The sequence below is a fragment of the Lithobates pipiens genome, unplaced genomic scaffold, assembly GCF_037356315.1.
Source record: "Lithobates pipiens isolate NorthernLeopardFrog02 unplaced genomic scaffold, aLitPip1_a1.2 Scaffold_19, whole genome shotgun sequence".
Taxonomy (NCBI): Eukaryota; Metazoa; Chordata; class Amphibia; order Anura; family Ranidae; genus Lithobates; species Lithobates pipiens.
Genome location: NW_027507764.1, coordinates 269,991,263 through 270,008,433, shown reverse-complemented (window position 1 = coordinate 270,008,433; position 17,171 = coordinate 269,991,263). Strand labels below are relative to the sequence as shown.

Sequence of the window (17,171 nt, the reverse complement as noted above, 5' to 3'; positions counted from 1 at the left end):
TATTTTTGCAATCGGAATAGGAACCATGGGTTCCACTTTAGGTCATATATATGAGTCGTGTCCTGCAGAGTATGGAAAATCTTCTCAGTCAGCATTACTTGATCAATGCGTGAGAGAACCTGAGATAAAGGGATCGACGGGGACTTCCAATGTAATGCTATAGTCCATAGCATAGAGACACAGATGGAATGAATGAGCCTTACTAGGGGTTTAGGGGTGTCAGGCGGGGTTTGGAAGAGAAGACAGTGGTGGTAAGTAAGGGACAACGCACGACCAGCGAGCTTGTCCATCATTCTCAAAACCTCTTGCCAAACTGGATGAATCAACTCACAGTCCCAAAAAATGTGAACAAAGGTGCCCAGGTGATTGCAACCTCTAAAACAGTTGGGGGAAGTATGAACATAAATCTTGTGCAAACGTACCGGAGTGTAGTACCATCTGGTAATTACTTTAATAGCCGTTTCCCTAATTGTTAAGGATCTGGTGCATTTACACATGTTGTCCCATCCCTCTTCCCAGTCTATAACACCGGCCTCCAGTGCAAGCTCCCGTTCCCATTGTGATCTATAATTCAGAGTCTGGACAACTGTAAGTCCCTCAAGAGCTTTGTAGATCAGGGAAATCAGGCCTTTTTGGCGTGGGAAGTTAAAACATAAATCCTCAAAGATGGTGAGCTGGACCGGGGACCAGAGTCTGTAGTGGGAGAGAAAGAAGTGACGGATTTGCAGGTATCGAAAAAGTTCCCCATCGGGGAGTTGGTGCTGGGTCTGTAATACCGAGAAAGGTGTGAAATCAGAACCCGTCACAAAGTCCTTTAACTGAGTAAGTTTGCATTGAACCCACAATCTGAAAGTCTCAGGATGGAGATAGGCTGGGGGGAAACTAGGATCGCCCAGGTAAGAGGTGCCCATAGAGCTCTGCGAAGTGAGGTTGTATTTGTATTTGTAGCGGTGCCATAGTAGTAGACTGTCCGCAACTATAATATTAAGTGTGCATAAGGTTGAGTGAGGTCGATGTGTTGACCACATAAGGCCAGGGAGATAAAAGGGTGTTATCGAATCACTCTCAAATCGTACCCAAGGAACTCTTGAGTTAGGGATCGACCACTGTGCTTGTTGCGTAAATCTGCAGGTAAGATAATACAACCAAATTTGAGGAACCCCTAGGCCTCCACTTCTCATAGAGCTGTATAGGACTCCCTTGGCAAACCTAGGCGACCTATTACTCCAAATAAATCTGTTAAAATGGGACTGGAGGTTGAGGAGAAAATATTTAGAAAGCTTGACTGGTAAGGAGCGAAACAAATATAACAGCCTGGAAAGGATGACCATTTTGAGCGCCGTAATTCTCCCTATAAAGGGAATATGTAAAGAAAGCCAGCTCTTAATAGTATTTTTAAGTTTTCTAATCAATGGGGGGTAATTAACCCCAAAGAGATCGCGAAAATTTCCGGGCAGTCCTACTCCCAAGTAGGGTATGTGGGAAGTGGCCCACGTAAAGGAGTAGTTTTGTTTAATAAGGGCTAAATCAGTGGGAGCAAAACCTATAGGAAGGGCAACAGATTTGGAGACATTAATGGAGAGACCAGAGACCTTCGCAAAACTTGACAGTGTCAGAAAAAGGTTGGGGAGTGAAACATGGGGATTGGTTATGAACATCAAAACATCATCTGCATACATGCAAAATTTGTACATTTCTTCACCCTTAGTGTAACCAGTAATATCAGGATGTCTCAAAAGGGCAATCGCGAGGGGTTCCAGGGCTAAAGCAAAAATTAAAGGGGAAAGGGGACACCCTTGTCTAGTGCCTCTACCTATTGGGAAGAACTCGGAGCAACAGCCAGGTAGCTTAATACGGGTCATAGGGTTATCGTAAAGAGCTTTGAAACCTACTAGGAATTTCCCCTGAAATCCCATGCGTGGCAGAAGCGTGTTGATGTAATCCCATGTAACGCTATCAAACGCCTTCTGTGTGTCTAGGTTTAACAAGAGGAGCTTGCGGGAAAATAGGTTAGCGTCTTGGATGACGTCAGTCGCTAAGCGGATGTTGTCCGTGATTAAGCGGTGTGGGATAAATCCAGATTGGAAGGGGGATATCAAGGAGGGGATAAACTTTGCTAGTCTGTCAGCTAAAACTCTACTAAATATTTTTATATCATTGTTTATAACCGAGATAGGCCTAAGATTTTGGGGCAAATTATGATTCTTATTGGGTTTCGGGATTAGTGACATGTTGGCTAACAACATTTCCTCCGGGAAGCTATTGCCAAGTAGGATTGAGTTAAAGAGGTGTACCATTCTAGGGGCCAGGATCATGGAGTATTTTTTGTAATATAGGGCCGAAAAGCCATCAGGGCCTGGGGCAGAACCTGTTTTCAGTGATTTGATGACCCCTAAGAGTTCCGGAGTTGTGATAGGGGCGTTGAGTTCGTCTAGTTGTGAGGTGGAAAGAGTCGGGACGGGGATGTCATGAAGCCATGATAAGTCTTCAGGGGAGGGGAGAGTGTGGGGGGACTCTAAGAGTTTGGTATAAAATTGCTTGAAGATTTTGAGTACCTCCTTGGGATGCGAGGATACTAATCCGTCCTTATTAGACAACCGGTATAAATGAGGGGGGCGGATTGAGTTGGACAATCTTCTAGCAAACATAGTTGATGCTGAGTTATTAAATAGTAAATAGCGGGCTTTAGTCCAACGGAGTGTCTTTTCAACCTTGGATGACAAAAGGGAGTCTAGTTCTAAGCGCTTTTGTTCAATGGATTGCCTGGTGGAATCTAAGTGTAGTAGAGACGTATTTTTATATACGGTAAATGATCTCGTTCCCTAGTTAACTCACTATTCTAAGTCTATTAGACTTGTTACGGGCAGCGGAAATACTAATAATTTTCCCTCTGATGACAGCTTTATGCGCCGTCCAGAGAAGTGAGGGCTGGATATCTGGGTGGGCGTTAAGAGAAAAATAGTCCTCCAGAGATTGAGCTAATTAGGAATCTACCGCTGGGTCAGAGAGAATGGATTCATTTAATCTCCAGGAGTGGGGTGTAGGGGTAAGCCTAATAAACCCTGTAGTGAAAGATGTAACCTGATGGTCTGACCATACACAGGGGTGGATGGAGGCATCTAAAGAATTAGCAAGTATGATTGGGGATGTGTATATGTAGTCTAATCTTGCATAACTGTTATGAGGATGGGAGAAAAAGGTGAATTCCCTGCAACCCACGTTATGTGCCCTCCAGGTGTTAGTGAGTTGAAGATCCTGTAAGCCACTAGTGAGAGATTTTGGGAATGCTCTAGATGCGACCGTAGTCGACGAGCGGTCTAAAGTGGCGTTAGCTACTGAGTTAAAATCTCCACCTATGATCATATGGGGGGAGTGATATTGTGCTAATTTCACAAAAAAATTACCTAAAAAAGGCTGCTGAGCCGTCATTGGGTGCGTAAACACTAGCAATAGTAAGTTCCCTGTTGTGGACAATCCCTTTCACAATCATATAACGACTTTCAGGATCCCTGAACATTTGCTTAACCTCCATCAGGAGGGATGAGTGGAGGAGTATGGCGGCACCCCTGGTCTTGGACGAGTGGAGCGAGTAAAAGGCTTGAGGGAAATCTTTATGGAAAAATTTGGGATGGGAAGAGCGGGAGAAATGTGTTTCTTGGAGAAGAAGGATTTTAGCTCCAAGTTGTTTATAAAAGGTAAAGGCTTTACGCCGTTTGGAAGGGGAGTTAAATCCTTTAACGTTGTGTGAAATACATGTTATTGCCATGGCGTATTATGTAACGCGTAGATAGTTGGGGAATCAGATCTGATGGAGGGAGGGGGGAAGGGAATAACAATTGAACACTCGTCCACCAAGTCCAAGAATGTCAGGGGAGTCCCCACAGCATCCTCCAAAGTCCACAGGAGTAGGGTACCAAGCAGTAACACTGAGGGTATGATTAGATCACAGAACCGGAACATAAAAAGAACATATGCTGGGGCGTGGCCTGACGCGAGTTCCGGATGGTCGCATAATCCCGGAGCTCCGGAGACTGGGGATCTAAGCGGCTCAAATCGATTTCATCCGTGCCCTTTGGAAGCATATCCCGACGGCGGAAGACCTTCCCTACCCTCTGGGACCATGCCCGGTAAGCGCCGAGGTGCGGGAAAACCGCAACGGCTCACGGACTTTTACACTAGACTCCCTGACAGGGAGGCCCAAGATGGCGCCCGGGCCTACTCTCCGCAGAGAGCATCGCCGCGCACGAGGGACACAGCAGCAGGTAATCGGCGACATAAACAGTCCCCCACCAATGGCCAGCACTCCTACCCTTCCTCCCCTTCTACTAGCAGCCCGGTTAAATCAAAACCCAAGCTGGATGGCAGCGGATTGAGCAAAGAGGGCAGCCCAACCGCAGACTCAGGGGATGACACCCGGGAGCTACCCGAACCCATTGAATCCTATCCCACTCAAAATCAACCGGTGGTTGATACTGTCCTGAAAGACATGTTGTTATCGCTCCGCAGCACCATCCAGTCGGATATGGCAGCCTGTATGCACGGGTTTCATAAAGATCTTAATGCTATTGGAGTTAGAGTGGATCACATAGAAACTAAGATGGGAGAATATGCTGGGACTATAAACGATCTAGTTGATGCCCATGAGGAGAGGGAAGGGGAGGTGGAGAGGCTAAAGGAGAAATTAGCGGACCTCGAAGATAGGTCACGAAGAAATAATATCAAAATCAGGGGTATCCCCGAAACGATCGTACAGGCCGACCTTTACTCGCACGTGGTGACGGTGTTTAAACAAATACTCCCAGAGGCGTCGGATCTTGACGTGACGAACGATCGGATTCATCGTCTTCCCAAACCGACTCACTTATCTGATCAGGTACCGAGAGATGTACTTTTAAGGCTACACTTCTTCCATGTGAAAGAGGACCTTATGGCAGCCATGCGTCAAAAAGAACGTATTCCGCCACAACTTCAGCACTTGCAGTTTTTCACAGACCTTTCACAATACACTCTTCAGAAGAGAAGGAACCTAAATACCATTACCAAAGCTTTGAGAAACCATAAGATAGTATACAAATGGGGATTCCCTACGAAATTGACTGTGACCAAGGATAATCGCACACACCACATTACTTCATTGGAAGCTGGCATCACCCTCTTACGAGAGTGGGGTATACTCTCAGACTTGGAAATCAGTGCAGCAATGTCTTCTGCCCCAAAAATGGTTGCTCAGGATTGGAAAACCGTCACCTCAAAGAACGCCAAATCGCACTCGTGAGACGGGACGGATGTATCCCTCTAAATTTGGATCCCCATGTTCTCTGTTCTTGAGGAGCCTCAGGCTGAACTTTTTCCCCCAGTTACCTTTGCAGCACCCGCTGCTCACGGCTATTTCTTGTCAGACCTGCTCTAAAGTCTATAGAGCAGCCGTTGCTAATCCGTTCACTAACTAATGATCTTTTTTAATTTCTTCTGTTACATTCTCTTGTTTTTTTTCTTTTTTTTTGGATGCTATACCAATTGCCAACCGTTACCTACTTATCAAATGGAGGATGAGGGCCGAAACGGTCATCCTAGGTTGCTTCATGGCCAGAATCACAGAACCTTCACAGCTCCAGGACCGGATCAGCCCTTCTCCCAAAAGTGAGTACTGTTTACCTGACAACCCTGGTGGCTTGCTTGGGGGGGAATTGGGCCCCTCATGGGGAGGAGAGCCCTTTTGCGGGGGGGCTGCTCAGCACACTTTTCAGCATCCCTTGCATCCAACCCCTCTATGGCTCTAAATATATTATCTATTAACACTAAGGGGCTCAACCACCCCGTGAAGCGTCACTCGCTCTGGAGAGAAGCGGAATCGCACAAATGCGATATTGTATGTGCCCAGGAGACTCACTTCGTGACTGCTAAAGCTCCCAAATGCTTACACAAAAAATTTCCGCACATATTCACAGCTAACGCGAATACCAAACGAAAAGGGGTCCTAACGGCTATCAGAGACTCTGTGGCTTTTCAATTGCACGAAGCTGTTAGTGATCCCCATGGCAGATTCTTGATACTAATCTGTGATGTGAACTTAACTACCTACACGATTGTAAACGTATACTCCCCTAACAACCACCAGGTGAGGTTTTTTAACAGCTTGATGCGAAGAGTACGGAAACTCCAAAGGGGAAGGCTGCTTATGTGTGGGGACTTTAATTTAACCCCGGACCCGGCTTCGGATTCTACATCTCAGTCCACGCGGCTGCGCCAGGCTATGCAACCCGCTATACATCAACACGGCCTATATGACGCTTGGAGATGCCTGCACGCAAACGAGCGGGACTATACCTACTTTTCCCCTCCACACCAGGTGTATTCCAGGATAGACCTGTTCTTAGTTGATCAGCAGTCTCTATTGCGGACCTCTTCGGTGGACATCAAGCCAATAACTTGGTCTGATCATGCACCGGTGGTGCTATCCATGGCGGGCTCGGCAACAGTTAATGTGAGCCCGCCCTGGAGAATCAACACCTATGTGCTTCAGAGAGAGGAGTGCAGGAAGGTCCTCCGGAAACATCTGACTGACTTATTTATTGATAATGTTGATTCTGTTACAGATCCATTTGTGTTATGGAACGCCCATAAGGCGTATATGAGGGGTATTTGTATCCAAATGGGAGCGAGGCTAAAGAGGCAGAGGCAAAGCAAAATTACAAGCTTATTGTCAGCCATTGAGAAACTAGAATCGCTTAATAAAGCTAAACCGACAGTCCTTATTTCCCAAAAATTAGCTCAGCATAGACACGACCTGAGGGTACTGCTACTCGAAAACTTTGAGAAATACAGCAAACGTAGGAAAATGACATTTTACACCTCTGACAATAAGGGCGGTAAACTCCTGGCCCATAAAATCAAGGGCCACAGGTATAAATCTAAAATCCCATTTATCTTCCATCCTACCTCTAACACAAAAGAAACTCACCCTAAGAAAATAGCGGACGCCTTTAGTTCCTATTATAGTGCACTATATAACCTTAAAGACGACCCCTCGACCCACCAGCCAAATCGAGAACACATTGTGGACTTTCTTGCCCGACTCCCGATCCCACGTCTTACCCAGGAGCAAGTGGATGTGCTCAATGCCCCATTTACTGATGCTGAAATTCAGTCAGCAATTAATTCCCTACCACCTAATAAATCCCCTGGACCGGACGGCTTTAGCGGGGAATACTATAAACTGTTTAAAAACGCTCTTACCCCACACCTTACCACAATTTTCAATAAAGCTGCTGCCTCTGCTTCTTTCCCGCCAGAGATGCTGGAAGCTTTGATCATAGCCTTGCCTAAGCCGGGGAAGGATCCGATATCTCCGCAAAATTTTAGACCAATCTCCTTACTCAACAGCGATTTGAAGCTATATGCCAAAATAATCGCCGCTCGGATGGTGGATATACTACCTTCGATCATTCATCCTGACCAGAGGGGCTTTACAAAAAATAGACAGGGCTCAGATGCGACCCGTAGACTTATTAACTTAATTCATCTGGCCGAGGCGGAGGGGAGGCCTTCTCTGCTTCTGTCTCTAGACGCGGAGAAGGCCTTTGACCGAATTCATTGGCAATATCTCGGTGAGGTTCTGAGGGCCTTTGGATTTGAGGGCGGCATCGACTCGGCTATTAAAGCATTATACTCTAAACCATCGGCGAGAGTTTTTGTATCAGGAGTTATGTCCTCCCCGTTTTCTATTTCAAATGGAACACGGCAGGGGTGCCCTCTCTCTCCATTGATATTTAATCTACTGATGGAACCTCTGGCAATCCATATTAGATCCCATCCACGTATAACGGGTTTCGGAGTTGGGGCAGATAGTCATAGTATCAGCTTGTTCGCTGACGATGTGATATTGATGCTAACTAATATGGAGACTTCCCTGGCTGAGGCACATGAATCTTTAACGCTGTTCAATAAGGTTTCATATTATAAGGTAAACGAAGGGAAATCTCAGATACTAGGACTGGGGATAGATGGTGGAACTAAATCCAGACTGCAGAGATCCTTCCCTTATACTTGGAGCTCTACAGGCATCAAATACTTAGGTATAGTGCTCTCTGAGAGAATAGGTAAATTGTATAACGACAACTATGTGCCATTCTTGGAGGATCTGGACTCCAAACTGTTGCCTATTTCCAAAAGGGAATTGTCTTGGTCAGGTAGGTTGGCTGCTTTTAAGATGCTGATATTACCCCAATTATTATATATATTTAGGACCCTTCCTATTCCGGTTCCAAACGATTTTTTCGCTAAAGCACAATCTAAGATTAACTCCTTTCTATGGCAAGGTAAAAAAGCTAGGTGCGCCTTCAAGAAACTGATTCAGACGAAGAGAGCAGGAGGGGCAGGGCACGTCCTGCTGCGGGATTACTATCTGGCAGCTATTTTGGCTCAGGCAAGGTACTGGTTTGTTCAAGGCAGAGGTACTAGATGGTTAGAAATTGAACAAGCTCAATGCCCACAGCATCCCATAGTAGACTTATTACTAACAAGCCCACTATCCCCGAGGGTGGGTGGAATCTTGTCCCCTCCCATGAAGGCCACGCTGATGGCCTGGAAAATACTACTAGATAATGTCACCTCCGATCAACCCACCAAGGCACTTCCTCTAACGCTATCAAGCTTAAGACTCCTTATTCCGCAGTTATCCGTTGGGAGATGGCAGAAGAGGGGGATTCTTTCAGTGCAAGATATTATGTTAGGCCCAGCAATTAAAACGTTCAGAGGGTTGCAACTAGAGTTTGGGTTGGAGACTAGGGACCAATACACTTACATGCAGATAGCACATCTCCTTAATACAATCCCTATAACCGAAATCCCCCTCCCGGTGAGAGTATATTTATATTACCGAAATGTTCAGACAAACATTAAAGGCATATCTTTGTTTTATAACCTCTAAAACCGCAAGTCGGAGTTCCGGAGGTCTCCATCTATGAGATCGTGGGAACTAGAGTTGGGGCATTCCTACTCACAGGAACAATGGGAGGAATCTATAAAGGTCGTGTATCTGGCGACTAAATCAGCAAATATGTGGGAACTTTCTATTAAAATCTTGTTAAGATGGTATCTAACCCCGGTGAGGCTGGCGGGTTTCCATCCCCAGGCCTCACCGCTCTGTTGGAGACTATGCGGTTGCAGGGGGTCGTTGGGCCACATACTTTGGATGTGCCCAAAACTGATTACGGTGTTTCGTCAGGTGTTTCACCTGATCTCCGCAATAACCGGTACTCTCACGAGCGGAGATCCTGGACTGGCGGTGTTATCACTAGGGATTGATAAATTTCCGAAAAAGTACAGACTGATAGTTTTTCATATATTGGCGAGCACTAGACTAGCGATACTAAGGCGATGGAAGACCGTAGACACACCTCAGTTAGGGGAGATCATTAGAGAGGTGGACATACACATACAATATGAATTAATGTTCGCAGCATCTCAGAACAACCTAGAAGCCAAACGAGTCTTCTGGAAGCCCTGGTTAGATTGGCACAAATCTGCTTCTTACTAATACCATTGCATATTTCTAGGCGAACTACTCTCTTATAACTCTTGTGATAATACTTTTGCTGATATCCTATGTCTTTAAATACATACACTAATTATAGTATATATTTCTTGTGAGGCAACAAATCCAACTTAAGTGGAACAAAACAAAATTGACTATGCATCCGGTTTTCTTTCTACTTTTATTTAAATTTTCTTGACTTTCTTTTCAAAATTTCTGTGTTATTGTACATTTCTGATTGCTACCCCACGCTGAGTTCTTGTAAATTCTGAATGTATAAATGTCTGACTTTTGTATGTTATTATGACTTTGTGACATTCAATAAAAAACTATTGAAATTAAAAAGAACATATGCTGTAGAAGAATCGTAGGATTTGAAAAATGATCGACCTATATAAGAGAGAACCAAAAAACATAGAAAAATAAAACTAACATTTGAAAAAACAATCCCAGCCTCTAACAGAGACTTGGGGAACAACATTAATGACAGATGTGGTAGCCTGTGGGAGAGAGTTCCCACACCGGAGAGAAAGTCATACACCGAGACAACTAGGTCTCGTGCCCAGTAGGGTTGCGCAATGGTAGGGATCACCCACCAGAGAAGCAACCAGCCACTGGGAGGGGGAGCCATAACACAGCTCCTAGGGACATGTAGAATCCCAGAGGAGTGGGCAGAAAACATTAGAAAAAATACGTTTTTCCTTTCCCCTTATTCCCCCTCCCCAAAAAAAAGGGGGAAGAAGAAGAGAAAAAAAAGGAAAATAAAAAGGAAAAAAAAAAAAAAAAAGGAGAAAAAAAGAGTATCTCTTGAGAAAAAAAATAAATAAAAAACATAGCGTGATTGTCCTCTGGGAGTCAATGTTAACCGCATACAGAACCTCAAGATGGGCCGGAGTAAAGTACCATTAACGAGGGCTATCCTCCACCCAGTCTCCAACATCATACCGGATTCTCCGTCTGTCTCTCCTGGTAGGGAGTGTTTGCCATATAGGTGTAGCTCTGGGAGTGGAGGGTAGCCTGCGAATCGCAGAAGCATCCAACAGGCCAAGCTTTACCAGGATCTCTTGACCTTCCAGGACGGTGGTGGCGGAGTACGTTGTGCCATTATGGGGGATCACCAGGCGAAACGGGAATCCCCACCGGTATCTGATACGGGCTGTTTGCAAAACAGTGGTGATCTCCTTCAGGCTCCTTCTCCTCTCCAAAGTCGCTGGGGCAATATCAGGGAAAATCTGGATAAAGTGGTCATCAAGGGTTATCCTCTGCTTGTTGCGGGCTGCTCTCAATATTTTTTCCTTAACGAGAAAGTCCTTCATGCAAAGGATGACATCCCTAGGGGGTTTGTCATCAGGGGGCTTGGGGCGAAGAGCCCTATGAATACGATCACATTTAAACATGTTGGAATCATGGTCAGGGAGAAGGGATTTAAACAATCTAATCACCACAGGAATGAGCTCAGACTCAGACTCTGGAATTCCACGGAGGCGCAGATTATTGCGCCTGTTTCTGTTGTCGAGGTCTTCGATCTGAGTCTGCATCAACTTGACTGCAGAGGATAGTGCTTCATGTTCTCTGCTAAGGTCATTATGAGCAATAGCCAACTCATCATGCTTAGTCTCTAACCTCTCTGTTCTGGCTCCCAGGACAGAGATTTCCTGTGATAGGGCATGTGAAGTTTTGTGCAGTTCCGACTGGAATTTAGATGCCAACCTGTTGTACATGGTTTCTAGACTTTCCTCTAGATCCGCTTTAGAGAGGGAGCCAGGGTACTCACTGTTAGATGAAGGAGCAAGTGAGGATGGACACGGCGGACGTGGAGAGGTGGCGGGACCCGGGGAGAGGCCTCTCCTGTTGGCGCCATCTTGCGCCATGCCGGACTGTTCCTGTGAGCGGAGAAGATACTGCGTGAGGGTCTTTTGAGCGATGCCCCATGCTTTTTTTTTCTTCGCCGGCATGCACCAAGGTTCCGCGGGTTGAGGGGTGATAAAAAAAAAAGCGAATCGCGGTGTTTACGGCCCTCGGGGATAAGCAGAAGTCCCGGACGGAGCGGAGCTAAGAACTCAAACGTCCATCTTGCTCAGAGCCGCGCATGCGCCCCTACCATTATTTTTTATCAGTCCAATGGACTCAATTTCTATTGGGAAAACCGTTTGTCTGTATGCTGGTCCGACGGACCAAATACAACGCAAGGGCAGCTATTGGCTACTGGCTATTGAACTTCCTTTTCTAGTCCCGTCGTACATCATTGCATTTGAAACAAACGGACTTTGGTGTGATCATGTGTGGGCAAGTCCATTCGGTCGGAAGTCCGTTGGAACTCTGTCGGGAAGACCATCTGACCTTTTCTGCTGGAAAGTCTGGTCATGTGTACGTGGCATTAGACTCATTAAGTTCTAGAAATCTTGTGGCGGCTAAGGTATGAATTCATTTGTATTCACGCTGCAGCAGGAGTTTATCAATGCCCCCCTCCCCCCAAAATCTCATCTTAGATGAGTCAAAGTTATTATAGAGTCCAATGTTTCTACTAATAAGTGTTTACATTTTATTTTTGGAAATTAGAGACACATGGGGGCTGATTTACTAAGATGAATGCGCTACGCCGGTTCATACCTCCATTTGTGCACCAGATAAATTATCAAGTGAGTGTATGAACCGGCGCACGCATAAGCACAACACATAATATGCTAGCGCAATTTATAATAGTGCACGCTGTATCATTAACAGTCCATTAACACAGGGGCAACACGACTTCCAGCGCGACTTTGGGAGGCAACTTGGACACAACTTGAGTGTGAATCACAGCGTGACTTAGGGTGACTTACAATGTGACTTTAAGTCGCCCCCAGGCCAGGCGACTTTAATAAAAAAAAAAAACGGCATGGGTTCCCCTCCAAGAGCATAGCAGGCCCTTCAGGTCAAGAGACAGTTTTTGACAATTCCTTTATTAAAGTCTTCTTTCATCTTCTTTCTTCTGGTCTTCTTACTTCTTCCTTTCTTCATCCTTCAGTTTCTTCCTCCATCTTCTTCTTCCTCCATCTTCTTCTTCCCCCGATCCTCTTATTCTTGCTCTGGTGTTCTCATCCGCATCTTCCTCCACAGCGTCTCTTCTTCGTTCTCGGGGAGCTCCATGCAATGGGAGGCTCCCGCTGTGTGACGCTTCTCTTCTTCTGACAGGTCTTATGTAATGGAGGGCGTAGCCACCCGGTGACCCCGCCCCCTCTGATGCACGGTTCCTTTATATAAGACCTGTCAGAAGAAGAGAAGCGTCACACAGTGGGAGCCTCCCATTATGCGGAGCGGCCCGAGAAAAAAGAAGAGGAAGGAAGAAGAGGAAGAAGTAGAGGAAGATGCTGGACGAGAAAACTGGAGCAAGAAGAAGAGAATCGGAGGAAGAAGAAGATGGAGGAACCGAACCAAAGGATGAAGAAAGGAAGAAGGAAGAAGACCAGAAGAAAGAAAATGAAAGAAGACTTTAATAAAGGAATTGTCTTGTCATTTTTAACACTTTTGGCACTTTTTTGGTGAAATGGTAGTACCCCCTTACCATTTCACACAGGGGGGGAGGCTGGGATCTGGGGTTCCACTTGTTAAAGGGGGCTTCCAGATTCTGATAAGCCCCCTGCCCGCAGACCCCCACAAACGACGGCTAGGGTTGTGGGGATAAGACCTTTGTCCTCATCAACATTGAGACAGGGTGCTTTGGGGGGACCCCAAAGCATCCTCCCAATGTTGAGGGCATGTGGCCTGGTACGGTTCAGGAGGGGGGCACTCTCTCGTCCCTCCCTCTTTTCCTGCGGCCTGCCAGGTTGCGTGCTTGGATAAGGGTGCGCGGGGTGCCCCTTAAATGGATTGGTATTGATTTTGAGGGGGACCCCATGCCATTTTTTTTGTTGAGGGGTTCCCCTTAAAATCCATGCCAGACCTGAAGGGCTGATGGTGGCTCCCAGCACTTCCTGGAGACACTGAGACACACCCAGCAGGAGTGGACATATCCGGAAGTGATGTCAACAGTTCCTGAGTTCTCTAGGAAGCTCTGTGAGCTGAACCTGTGGCCACATACAGCTTTGTACTGTACACCAGCAGCTTTACTGAGCATACAGTACTGTATACAGAGCAGCTTTAAATAGATGAGCACTAACTTCTGGCCACATACAGAGCTATGTACACCAGCGGCTTTACTCTACATTCAGTATACACTGCGGCTTTAAATAATTGAGCACCAGACTCCTTAACATTGTCACTGTGCACATTCATTTTTTTTTACCTTTAAAACCTTTGCAACACAAAGGTACAGTACAGTATTCCTACTACTGTGCGGTTGTATTTGTTTTATGTTTACAGTACACTTTAGACTGTTTTTTTTTTTTAAATCATTTTTATATGAATAAATTAAGGAGGAAAAAATCACATGAGTTTCCATTATTTCCTATGGGGAAATTTGCTTAGATATTAGAGTGATTTGGATTACAAGCATGCTTCTGGAACAAATTATGCTCACAAACCAAGGTTTCACTGTATTTTAGATCTAGTAGTGTGCAGTAACCTGTCTCTGTCTTGATTACAATCTCTATGATAGGCCTTTTTGAGACAGGATTAACTATAACCCTTATCAAGTAGTTGACTCTGGAGGGTCATGGCTTCAGTCTCAATGTATTTCCTGCTGAGGGTTTCCTTTATAAAGATGAACTCAGGCTCCCATCAGTATTTACAAAAAAACTGAATATCCAAAAAAAACTTTGGTTTTGCTGGTGACATGACATGGTGAATTTCAAATTGAAATCATTAGTTTCCAAAATCTTAAAAAAATAAAAAAAATCAACTTATCTTTAGAACCAGTTCAAATAGCGAATACATTGTCTATACATCTGTGCCAAACTAGCACTTTACTAGTGTACTGTTGTTTTATCATCACAAGAAAAAGACACGCTCCCACCCCCCCAGGTACAGGTTCACAAGGAAGGTCCACAGCAAGTTCCCATTGCAACCCCTCTACCTGGAGGTAGTGGGAGCAACCAAAGATGAAAATATTGTTAGTTAGGATGAATCTCAGTAAATCCAAAACAAATTGAGTATACCGACCTGCTACTAAACCTCTCTCAGAAATAAAGGTTTTGATTACTCTAACCCCGAAATTATGGGGGATTGAGTTGTAGGGAGCCTCTACGTTTATGGCCATTAGCCAGGCTCCTTTTGGAATACTGATCCCATCAAGAGCCCATAACAAATCCATGATATCCTGAATGTGTGAACTCTATGTGTAAATAGTCATTCACCATTCAGATGAAGTTAAGTTGGACATAGGTCTGTGATTCTATTTTTTGGCAATTTCTTTAGTAACTTTTTGGGTAAAAGCCTAGTTTTGATTGGCTTGCAGTAGTGGAAAGGCTCAGGATTTAGGCATGTATAGTTGGGGAAGTGGAAAACATCTTGGTGCAGGGATGACACAGAGAAGAGAGAGATCAGAGGAGTCCCCGTCAGAAAATTCAGGTGGCGAATCCTCTGAAAAATGTCTCTCCTCCCAAAGTTCCATAACATCATTCAGGGCTTTGAGGTAATTGATTGTCAAATCTTTCCAATAGTAATGATTGGAAGATTGTGATCTAAAAGCTTGATGATCTTTATCATAGGTAACTTTGTACATCAATCATCTGGAAAATAAATGGACTTTGATTAATTCAAAACTGTCTACATTCTGGGTTGGACAGACAGGTCGGACCTTAATTATTTGGAGTTTGTTTTGCTAAAATTTTTAGGTTCTGTCACCTCCACAGTGAAGGATCATTTGGTATACCTGAATGAGAAACATTGTAACAGTTATTGTTTTTTTAGGGGAATGGAAAAAGCTAAGTTAGGCAAGGAGTTATCAGCGCACCTCATCCCAATTATAACAGATATAGAAAGGCGGAAAAAAGGAGGTGGGACTGTTACGGTGCTGATATTAGTGAGAGAGATATATATAAATGTTTAGTTAAAAAAGATTATTTTATTAAATGTAGTAAAAGCGATCAAGGGGGTACAGTAAGATCAAAATTCACAAAACTACAAATATTGATTTTCATACAGAACAATGTACATAATCCATCAATTAATTCAAATAACCATGTTCTTGGCAGTTCAGATGGAAAATTCCCGACATGTTTCGCCTATTATTAGGCTTCTTCAGGGGAGCCAATAATTGGTGGAAGAGAAATTATTTTGTTTAAAATACAAATAAGAAGGTTCACTGTGAATGGAGAAAGAACAAAATTAATGGAGCCGGTCATATAAAGGAAAGCACAGCCTAAATCCCCAACATGGCCCAGCCGTCTCAAAAAATTGATCAATACAAAGCGAAACAGGTAATGTGTGTATCTCATTAAAAAATATATGTGCAAAGTAATACCTACCAATCTAGAACAAGTACGTCTAGTCCCTAAGGAGAAGACCCCACTCAGAATTGGAGAGCGAGCCAATCACAAAAACCGCCAGAGAGGTGACTGCAGGAGACAAATTAAGCGGACAGACAAATCTAGTATCATACAAGGTTCACAAGGAGCTTGAAGAAGCTTCCATAGGGATAATTAGTTAATTAAAGAGTTAAGGAGTCCATTTCAATAAAGGATAAATTCAAGTCATACCTGTGCTAGTTAAGTGTGAGATATGTCTCAAATAGAAAACTGGAGATTGCACAGAGGGAAGTCCTTAGAATTGTTTTTGAAGCCCGTAAGGTGATCAGAATTGTAATGAGGTAATAGAAAAAAAGCACAAAAACGGAAAGGTAATATTCAGATGTATGGAAAAAAAAAACCTAAAAAAGAACAAAAAAAGGAGGATTTGACTGGGCAGTGTGCTCAAAGGTGATTTTTAATCAAATAAAATAATTATTGCTTACCAAAAGCATATAAGGAATGCAGACTTAGTTGTTGCTGTATCATACAGGCAGCAGCACAAGCATACCTCACGGCAAACAGCACCGGAGCCACACCATTCAGACTCTGAACGGAGCAGCCAGAGAAAATCGGTCTGAAGTATAAAGAAAAACCAAAACAGATTGTAGTGAAATGAGCAAGGAGGAAGGGGAGAAAAATTGGAACAGCAACATGGTCTGTGTGGACAGACACTGTGCTTGTTCTATGAACTGACCTTACGGCGGTATCCTCTCACACAGACTCTGCAGGGCGGACGTACCTGCATGGTTGGTGAACGCCTATTTATCTCCCTCAGCATCCGGCGTCCAATCAATGACGCCGGATGTGAGCGGACAATGAATGCGGAACTGCGCATGCGTGCGCAACCGCGCCACATATGTGAGCCTACAGTCCCCATAATGCTCTGCGGCGGCGTCTCCATGACCAAGGAGACCAGGACGCCGCGACAGGCAATAACGGGGATCACGGGACAGACAATCTAGAGGGCTCAGAAGAGCCCTGCATAGAATGCCAATCCAAGGACACAGTGACGCGCATGCGCCAGCCCAGCAGCCTGCATATTAACAGGTCCAGCTTCCACATAGCTGGACCCGTGTGTCCATACAGGCACCCATGACTGTGCGGAAGTGAGGTGATCAGGCGCGCTCTTCCAAGAGGGGGTTTCCACAAAAGGGGGCAGACTTAAAAACAAACGAAAGGGAGAAAAATTGGAAAGTAATGTACTAAAG

At 44.8% G+C, this 17,171-nt stretch overlaps 1 long non-coding RNA gene across 2 annotated transcripts; it reads right to left on the bottom strand.

Annotated features, from left to right (window-relative positions):
* Nucleotides 1-15,498: 15,498 nt before the first annotated feature.
* On the bottom strand, nucleotides 15,499-16,382 carry LOC143998288 (uncharacterized). Of its 2 annotated transcripts, XR_013277828.1 has the most exons (3): nucleotides 16,153-16,365; nucleotides 15,922-16,011; nucleotides 15,499-15,758 (listed from the first exon to the last, which is right to left on the bottom strand). It is a non-coding gene; the product is annotated as an uncharacterized LOC143998288 (long non-coding RNA). The 2 variants fall into 2 exon arrangements; XR_013277827.1 differs by having other exon boundaries at nucleotides 15,922-16,382.
* Nucleotides 16,383-17,171: the final 789 nt, after the last annotated feature.